This window comes from Lolium rigidum, chromosome 1 (genome assembly GCF_022539505.1).
Source record: "Lolium rigidum isolate FL_2022 chromosome 1, APGP_CSIRO_Lrig_0.1, whole genome shotgun sequence".
NCBI lineage: Eukaryota > Viridiplantae > Streptophyta > Magnoliopsida > Poales > Poaceae > Lolium > Lolium rigidum.
The window spans coordinates 232538664-232548651 of record NC_061508.1 but is presented as its reverse complement, the minus strand read 5'-3'; positions in this window follow the sequence as shown (position 1 = coordinate 232548651).

Sequence of the window (9988 nt, the reverse complement as noted above, 5' to 3'; positions counted from 1 at the left end):
TTCGGCAGCTCCTTAGACATTTCTTCAATGTCAGCCTTAAAGCCGTGACCCATCATAAGTTGGAAGGCAAGGAGGGCACCATAGGTACGCAAGGTGCGTTTGAATACCTCGATAACCTCCTTGGTGTCAACCGCGAAGGCGTCGATCAGCTGTCCCAGAGTTCTGTTTTGATTGATCTTGGGGAAGATCATCGAGTGCATCCGCGCTAAGGCACCTTTTTCCCTTTTCAAGAAGTTCCCGCGTAAGCTGGTGGGAGGCGAGAGTCATCGACACACCATTTGCCGGAGAATTGTTTGTAACTTTGTCCAAGGCATTGGCGGGGATGTTGGCAGCTTCTGCAAGAAAATGAAATGAAAAAGGTCGTTGACAAAGGATCGGGTCTATAAGTGCAATAATCGAACAGAGGTATACAAAGGAGATTACCAAGTAAAGCCAAAGAAGACTGACGAAGGAGTTCATCCTTCTCAGCCGCCCGAGCTTCGGCAGCCAGCCTGGTTGCCTCCTCTTCTCTCAGCTACTCCCTCAGCTTGCCCAGTTCCTCCTTCAGGGATTCGACTTCCTGGCGGGCCTCGGCAGCTAACTTGACTGCACCGTCCAACTTCGAGGAGAAAGATTCAACTTCCTTCTGCAGCCGAACCTTCTCTACCTCCAGAGAAGTGTATTGGGAAGCAAAGGCCTCTAAAGAGGAGATAACTCCTCGCAGGTCCTAAAGGAAAAAGGATATTCGATGAAGAATCATTAAGCAATATACGCATCAGGAAAGTTCATGTTGTAATCAAAAAGACTTACAGAAGGAGGAGTCCTGGCAGCGGCAGTTGAAGGAGCATCTTTCCCTTTAGAAAGGAAGGAAGCTGTCGATGCCTGAGCTGCGGGGGCTGCTTTAGGAACCGACGCTTCGGAAGCAGCAACGTCCGGCGGAGCAGCTCCGGATTTGGCCTTCTTAGCCGGCGGCTCGACAAAACCCTCGTCACTGTGAAAGGAGATGTTTGACAAAAAACTATGAAAGGAATGCGAGGAGTAAAAAGGCAAAATATGACTTCAGGGAAGAAGTTGCTTACATATCGAAGAGATCGTCTTCATCGGCAAAGCCGCCAGCCGATCTCTTCACGGGCGAAGCCCTGGTCTCCTTCACAGCTCCATTAACAAAGGTATCACGATCAACATCATCATCACGCATTGATCCCTCTGTGTCGCAAGCGTTGTCGGCTGAGGAAGGAAGATCAGTGTGGGCAGCTTCTGAGCTTATCGGGCCATTATGTTCACTCTCTGGGCTTGTGGGCCCGACAGTGTGAAAGTCAACAGGGATTGAGGAGCCTCTTCCCTCAGAAGTATCATTTGGCGAATCACGCAAGTCGTTCGAAACTGTGGGGATCTGCCGAAGAAAGGAGCAAATGAGAACAGCGGAAATTATGTCGACTGAGAGGAAGCAGCGTAGTAAAAAGTATAAGGAGAAAAAAATTTACCTCTGACAGTGGATGATCAGCATCGAGAGGAGTGTAGGTGTCAACACCCGGATTTTTAAGTCCAGATGCCTATTATGCCATTCATCGCAATCCCAGGAATATTGTTTATGCGAGACATAATAGATTGATATCACAACACATCATTCATTACATACCATAATCGTCTTATAAATAAAGGATCACATGATCCCGTCTCATTACAATAATAGAAGTTCTATTGATCAATTACAAATCACATAGTGGAAGCGAAGTAGTGTAGTAGTAGTCCGTTTATTGCACAGGCAACTGTTGACGTCAGGAGTGATCCTAGTTGTCGTAGACGTCCTGCTGTCCTTCTTCCGGGTTCTGGTACTCCACTTCATAGTCTGGCCATTTGAATAGCCAGGGACACAGCCATGAGTACTTTAACGTACTCGCAAACTAATACTAATGTAAATACTATCAACTATAGTAAGGGGGTTCTAAGCTCTAGTTTCATTTGCAGTAAAGCCGCTTTTATTTCATAAGAACTTTAATAATCAAAAACTCCTCATTTGCCTAACTTAACTCAAGTGGGAACATTAGTGTCATTCCCACAACTCAGTTGTGATTCAAAGTCAAAGTCACCCTTCAATTCAATTCAGAAGTCACCATTCATATTTTGTAAAAGTTCTGATGACGGAACAAGTATGGCCTTTCCAATCGTCCATGACCGCGGACGCGGCTATTCGAATAGGTTTACACTCTGCAGAGGTTGTACACTTGTGCCACAACAATTGCAATAGTTCGTCAGGGGTAACTGGCCCTGATTTATCGTACGCAGTACGCGAACTACCAATCCTAACCTTTCATTTACATATCCTAGTATAGGCACCTCTCCCCATGAGCTTGGCCTCCCAGTGAAGACAGACAGTCAGCCTGGGAACTGCACAGGGCTTGGGCCGGACATTCACCTCATTTCACGTCATTTCACATCATTCCTTTTGTTGTAGAGGCAGCCTCCGGATAACCCCGATGACGCTTGTTTTAGAGGGAACCCATACTAAGACACATAAATTTCCAGCTAAGCCTTACCCAGATTCAGGTATTGTGGGGGTACTTGTAAAATTGGAATGGTATCGCATCCGAACCCAACCATCAGCTTTTGGTAAGTTTCACCAAGTCAGTCACAAGTCATATTCACCTTCAAAATCTCTCAATAGAAAGACTCATCATTCCAAGGTTTTCAAAGCCATTTCAATTCACAAGTTCCCAACTAGAGTAGTCACTTTTAATATTGAGCACTAGCAACTAGTCATGAGGGGTGCTAAGTAGTTTGCCTTGCTTCTAGGGTAAGTGTGATGCTCTTGTACTACTCCATAACTAAACCAAGTGAATCATAAATCAAAAAGTAACTTTGATAAACAAAATTTATTAAAGCTTGTAAAGTAAAAACTTGGGATAGGAGCATTAAGCATAAAGTAAAAGTAATGGTGCCTTGCTCTTGTAGAGCTTTGCATTAGTCTAGTTGCATTGGTAATAGCTTGCCTTGATTGGTGATGTGATCAAAACTTTCTTGCTCTTCCTCTTGGTAGAAGACCTCTTCCTCTTGATAGTCTCCGGTACTAGCGTCTATAAACGAATACGAGGGTACAATCACCAAACAACACTTAAGTAATCTTAATTAGCCTTATTGGCTCACACAAATGATCTAGCATCACTATTTAACATTTATTCCCAAATTATGCTAGGGTTTCCTTATTTAATATTAGGAGAATAATTTCCTCTCATTGAATCTTTGATGACCCACAAGTATAGGGGATCGCAACAGTCTTCGAGGGAAGTAAAACCCAATTTATTGATTCGACACAAGGGGAGACAAAGAATACTTGAAAGCCTTAACAGCGGAGTTGTCAATTCAGCCGCACCTGGAAACAGACTTGCTCGCAAGAGTTTATCAGTAGTAACAGCTTTATAGCAGTAGCAGTAGTGAAATAACAGAAGCAGAGTAACAAAGACAGCAGTAGTGATTTTAGTAAACAGCAGGATTAAAATACTGTAGGCACGGGGACGGATGACGGGCGTTGCATGGATGAGAGAAACTCATGTAACAATCATAGCAGTGGCATTTGCGGATAATAATAAAACGGTATCCAAGTACTAATCAATCAATAGGCATGTGTTCCAATTATAGTCGTACGTGCTCGCAATGAGAAACTTGCACAACATCTTTTGTCCTACCAGCCGGTGGCAGCCGGGCCTCAAGGGAAACTATCGGATATTAAGGTACTCCTTTTAATAGAGTACCGGAGCAAAGCATTAACACTCCGTGAACACATGTGATCCTCACGTCACTACCATCCCCTCCGGTTGTCCCAATTTCGTCACTTCGGGGCCATTGGTTCCGGACAGCGACATGTGTATACAACTTGCAGGTAAGACCATAAACAATGAATATCATGATGAATCAATAACATGTTCAGATCTGAGATCATGGCACTCGGGCCCTAGTGACAAGCATTAAGCATAACAAGTTGCAACAATATCATAAAAGTAACATCTACGGATACTAGGCACTATGCCCTAACAATCTTATGCTATTACATGACCAATCTCATCCAATCCCTACCATCCCCTTCGGCCTACAGCGGGGGAATTACTCACACATGGATGGGGGAAACATGGCTGGTTGATGGAGAGGCGTTGGCGGTGATGGCGGCGATGATCTCCTCCAATTCCCCGTCCCGGCGGAGTGCCGTAACGGAGACTTCGGCTCCCGAGACGGAGTTTCGCGATGTGGCGGCGTTCCGGAGGGTTTCGGCGACTTCGACTTCTCCCCGTGCGTTTTTAGGTCGAGGCCGATAAATAGTCCGAAGGAGGGCGTCGGAGGCCAGCCGAGGGGGCCACACCATAGGGCCGCGCGGGCCCCCTAGGCCGCGCCGCCTTATGGTGTGGGGCCCTCGGGCCTCCACTTTATTTGTCCTTCCGGCTCCGTCGCATTCTGGGAAAATAGGGCCTTCCGTCAAAATCCCGAGGTTTTTCCCGAAAGTTGGATTTCTGCACAAAAACGAGACACCGTAACAGTTCTGCCGAAAACAGCGTTAGTCCGTGTTAGTTGCATCCAAAATACACAAATTAGAGGCAAAACAATAGCAAAAGTGTTCGGGAAAGTAGATACGTTTTGGACGTATCAACTCCCCCTAAGCTTAGCTTATTGCTTGTCCTCAAGCAATTCAGTTAACAACCGAGCGATAAAAGAACTTTCACGAACACATTTGTTCATATGATGTATATATTCTCATGATATGGCTAATACTTAAGCAGTTCATAATAAGATACATGCAAATAAGATCATCTAACAGCTATGTCAATCATGAAGAGGTACCAACAATTAATAATAAGCATCATGAATCATGTATATAAGCAGGATTGCAATGTTCATAAGATGAGTATGATAGAGTGGTATCTCGCTTGCCTCGTATTTGATCGGCAAAACATAAATGCCCGGGCACCTCTGGAGTTCATAGAAAGACTAGAAGTAGTGATTGTCAAAGATAAAAGCATCAAAGTTATACCACAATCAATCATATTTTGAGACAAGCATATTATACTAAGAATGACAGCTTGTGCTCTCAAGAAAGTGCTCAAAGAAAGGATGGAGACACAACATAAAAGTAAAAGATTGACCCTTCGCAGAGGGAAGCAGGGATTAACATGCGCTAGAGCTTTTCATTTGTAAAGCAGGAGTAAAATTATTTTGAGAGGTGTTTGTTGTTGTCAACGAATGGTAATGGGTACACCAACTACCTCGCCAACCGGACTTTCAAGAGCGGCTCCCATGAATTATTTGCATTTTTATGTGGCACTCCTTCCAACCTTTCTTACACAAACCATGGCTAACCGAATCCTCGGTGCCCGCCAACAATCACATACCATGAAGGAGTGCCTTTTAGTTTAGTTTTATTATGATGATGACACTCCCCCAACCTTTTCTTACACAAGCCATGGCTAACCGAATTCTTCGGTGCCGTCCAACAATCACAAACCATGGAGGAGTGTCTATTTAAGTTAATTAATTCGGGACTGGGAATCCCATTGCCAGCTCTTTTTGCAAAATTATTGGATAAGCGGATGTGCCACTAGTCCATATGAGAGTCCGTCAAAAGTAAATGACAAGGTTGAAAGCTAAACACCACATACTTCCTCATGAGCTATGAAACATTAACACAAATTGAGAAGCATTTTGAAGGTTTTAAAGGTAGCGCATGAGAATTTACTTGGAATGGTTTGAAATGCCATGCATAGGTATTTATGGTGGACACTCGGAATAACTTGGTTTTCATGTGTTTGGAGGCACGAGCAGCGTTCCCGCTCAGTACAAGTGAAGGCTAGCAAAAGACTAGGGAGCGACAAATCAAGAGAGCAAGAATCGTCATAATCATGCTTGCGGCAAAATAAATTAACCGAGGCATAAAAGTGATACAAGAACTCGAAGCAATGTAAATCATTGAGGCTTAATTGACTTTTGTTCAGTCATATGCATGCGTGAGCATGTGCCAAGTCGATATAAATGAATTATTCAGAGGAGGATACCACAATGCCATACTTACTTATGAATAAAACAATGCAAGCAAACATCCATGACATGCTACTCATATTAATAAATTGGAGCTAAACATGAGAGATCATGAACTACTAGACTTTCTTAAATGACATATACCTCACATGAACCAACTAAGCATGCTCACATGGATGAGTATATGTACAAAAATGAAAACAAATAGAGTTCATACCAGCCTCTCACCACAATCGGATTGTCGTAGATCGTCATTATTGCCTTTTCACTTGTGTAGCTTGGATAATATGAAATGAAAACCACGCTCCAGCCACCGAAGACCATTGAACTCATGATGAACTTTACAAACCAAAGAAGAACAGCAAATATTTTTGGTGTTTTCGAATTTGAGAACAAGAACAAAAGGAAACAAGCAAACAAAGCAAAATCTTTTTGGGTTTTCTTATAGCAAACTAGCAATAGCAAATAAAGCGAAACAAATGCAAGAAACCAAGATAAACAAATGATGAAGAGAAACAACAGAAATATTTTTGGTCTTTTTGTGTTTTGGGAAAGAAACAAAGTGAAAGCAAGAAATAGCAAACTAAAAGAAACACAGAAAAGCGAGATGGCAGAAATCTGCCAAAACCTGACAGCAGTACAGAAATCGATTTTTACAAAAATCTTACGTTGCTCAGCTCGAAAAGTGTTCAACTAATGAAAGTTAGATAACAACCTGGGGAACCTGCACAAAAATTGGCAGCTCAAAATAACGTTCTGGCTGTGCGCACGAATTTTTCTAGTAACAGTCCAGAATCTGTTTTCAGGCAGCACTTCCCCAAATATCATCTTCCTCTCATTAGAAAACCACTCAAACAAACTAAACAAGTATATACAAGTATCCAGCAATCATGATATGCAAAGAATGAGTGATGCCGGTATACCTCCCCCAAGCTTAGGCTTTTGGCCTAAGTGGAGTTCAATCCCATCGAGGGTCTGGGTTCCACGCCGGTGGATCATACATGGAGTAGTCATAATAAGGTACCGATGCAGAAGAAAAGCGTGGAGGCTCCTCATGCCCAATGTGTTGATGCGAAGAGCTTGCTGCATCTGACGACGAGTCGAGGTGTTCCTCGACCTCATCCGTGTTATCTCGTGCACGATGGCTTCCTCCCTCTATGTATGCATTAACTGCACTTTCCGTGACTGACCAATCCTCCCTGGAATCAAGGTTAAACAGAGAAGGTGCAGGCAATCCTACTAATTTTTCAACTTTCTTAGTCCTTGTCCAAGATTTCTTGTAAAATGTTATTCTGTAAGACAGGTTTCTCAAATTAGACGAATAAGAAACAAATTCATGCTTAATCATGGAGGCTATGTCAAGTTTCTCCATGGGGAGCTGAATATCAAGACGGTGAGGTCCTACATTATGCATAGCTAATAAGCGAGAGGCGATGAGACCCCCACAAATTCCTCCCCTCTCACGGTTAGTGGCAAGTCGGTTGGCTATCAAAGCTCCCAAGTTATAAGTCCTATTACCTTGTAATGCAGCAGCTAGAAAGGCTAGATCCGGGATAGTTACTTTACCTCCATTCTTTCTCGCTAGAACGCACTTGGTAATGAAATAAGCAAAGTAACGAATAGCTGGGAAATGAATGCTACTGATTTTACCATCATCCTCTGAGAAGCTTCTTCCATGACAAATCATCTTGAAGAGGTCCAAGAACTCTTGCGGCGATCCCTTTATCTTCTCGCATGATCCCCATTGCGGCACTCTGATTGCTGCACAAAAATCACAGAATGGCAAGTTGACAGTTTTATTATAAATTTTGTACTCGAACCATGGGATTAGATTGTGACCAATTGAATTTAAAATCCTGCACTACCGACATAGTCAGTTTTACATATTGGCATGGTTCCCCATCAACAAAATCATCCAATCCCGCACGAGAGATTAAACTTTGAACGTCCCGCAAGATCCCCGCACTTCTCATGAAATCCGCACACGGATAGTAAGTGGGATATACTCCTTCTTCTCGGTGAACTCTCATGACCTGTGGCACCTCCAACTCATGTTGGTTGAGTTGGTGCCTACCTCCTTCCATTTTCTGAAATTTTTCAACAAACAATATAAAACTTGATTTGGTGACATATAATTGAGGGAAACTACCATAGGAACTTGCTAGAGTACTAATCATGCATCAAAACTAGTTTCTACCACTTAGAACAAGCATGCAAGCTCACTAAACATGTTACCTACAGCAGCAAAATATTCAAGATATACTCAACCAAACAAAATTCTATTTGGATAATCGAAGGAGTCACATACCGGAGAGCAAATGTGCCAAATTTCGACAGTAAATCTGGGCTGAGCAAAGAGATCGAAAAATCCTGAGCTCTTGAGCAAAAACGCGAGTGAGAGAAAGTTGGTTCGAGTTTTTTCGGGAGAGAGAAGATGCTGGGAGAAAGAGATGAAGTAGTGGGGCAAGGAGGGGCCCACACCACAGGGTGGCGCGCCCACCTCCTTGGCCGCGCCGGCCTGTGGTGTGGCACCCCGTGGTGCCCCACAGGTCATCCTCTGGTACTCCCAGGTGCCTCGTCGAAAAATAGGACCAACGGTGTAATTTTCGCGAATTTTTGAAAACTTTGAAAAATGCACATTTCTGGGTATTAAGTTTATTATTACTGGCCAGGAAATTTTTTGAAATCTCTAATTAACTAAGGAACTTTGCAAATTAAAAGTGCTACAGCAACTAGAGCAAGTGGAGGAAGAAAGAGATGTTGTTTACCTCCTCTATGCATATAAAAAGTATTTGTTAACAAGGTTGATCAAGTCTTGCCACCAAATAAATTTTACATAGCATATGAAGAAATAAACCTCAAATCAATCATGTTACCTTGAATTGTATTGATATGGATCCAATCACAAGAGTTTGATATTCTTCTTTAGGCTCATATATAGGACAATCGATAGTTCCAACTTTGATAGTTCTCACATTAGAAATAGTATTAACTCCGCACGCTTTTTCAATCCTCTTGGGGAAATAGACGGTGTGTTCCTTATCATCAACATTGAAAGTAACCTTTCCTTTATTGCAATCAATAACAGCCCTCGCGGTGTTAAGAAAAGGTCTCCCAAGAATAATAGACATATTATCATCTTCGAGCATTTCCAACACAACAAAATCAGTTAATATCAAGCAGCTTATTAGTAACTTGAACAAGAACATCCTCACATATACCAACAGGAATAGCAGTAGATTTATCAGCCATTTGCAAAGATATATCAGTAGGTATCAACTTATCTAAGTAAAGTCTCTTATAAAGAGAAAAAGGCATAACACTAACACCGGCTCCCAAGTCACATAGAGCAGTTTTAACATAATTATTCTTAATAGAACAAGGAATAGTAGGTATACCTGGGTCGCCCAACTTCTTTGGAACTTTGCCATTGAAAGAGTAATTAGCAAGCATAGTGGAAATTTCCTCATTGGGGATTTTCCTTTTGTTAGTAACAATATCTTTCATATACTTTGAATAAGGAGGCAATTTAATAGCATCACCAAAGGGATTTGCAAGAATAAAGGTTTCATCCAATCACAAAATTTATTATAGTGTTCTTCTTCCTTTGATTTTAGTTTCTTAGCAGGAAAAGGCATTTGCTTTTGCACCCAAGGTTCTCTTTCATTACCATGTTTCTCAGCAATAAAATCTTCTTTAGTATACTTTTTATTTTTAGCATGCTTTTCAGTGTTCTTTTTCAACCTCTTCTTTATCGGAGTATCATTCTTATCATTATCTTTATCATGTTCATTACCACTTTCGGTTTCAGCATCAGAAATAGAAATACTATTAGGATCATTAACAGGTTCAGAGGATTCTACAACATTCTTATGTTTCTTTTTCTTTTTCTTAGATGGAGCACTAGTTTTAGTTCGTTGAGAATCTTGTTCAACTCTTTTGGGATGTCCTTCAGGATATAGAGGATCCTGGGTAGAGACACCACCTCTAG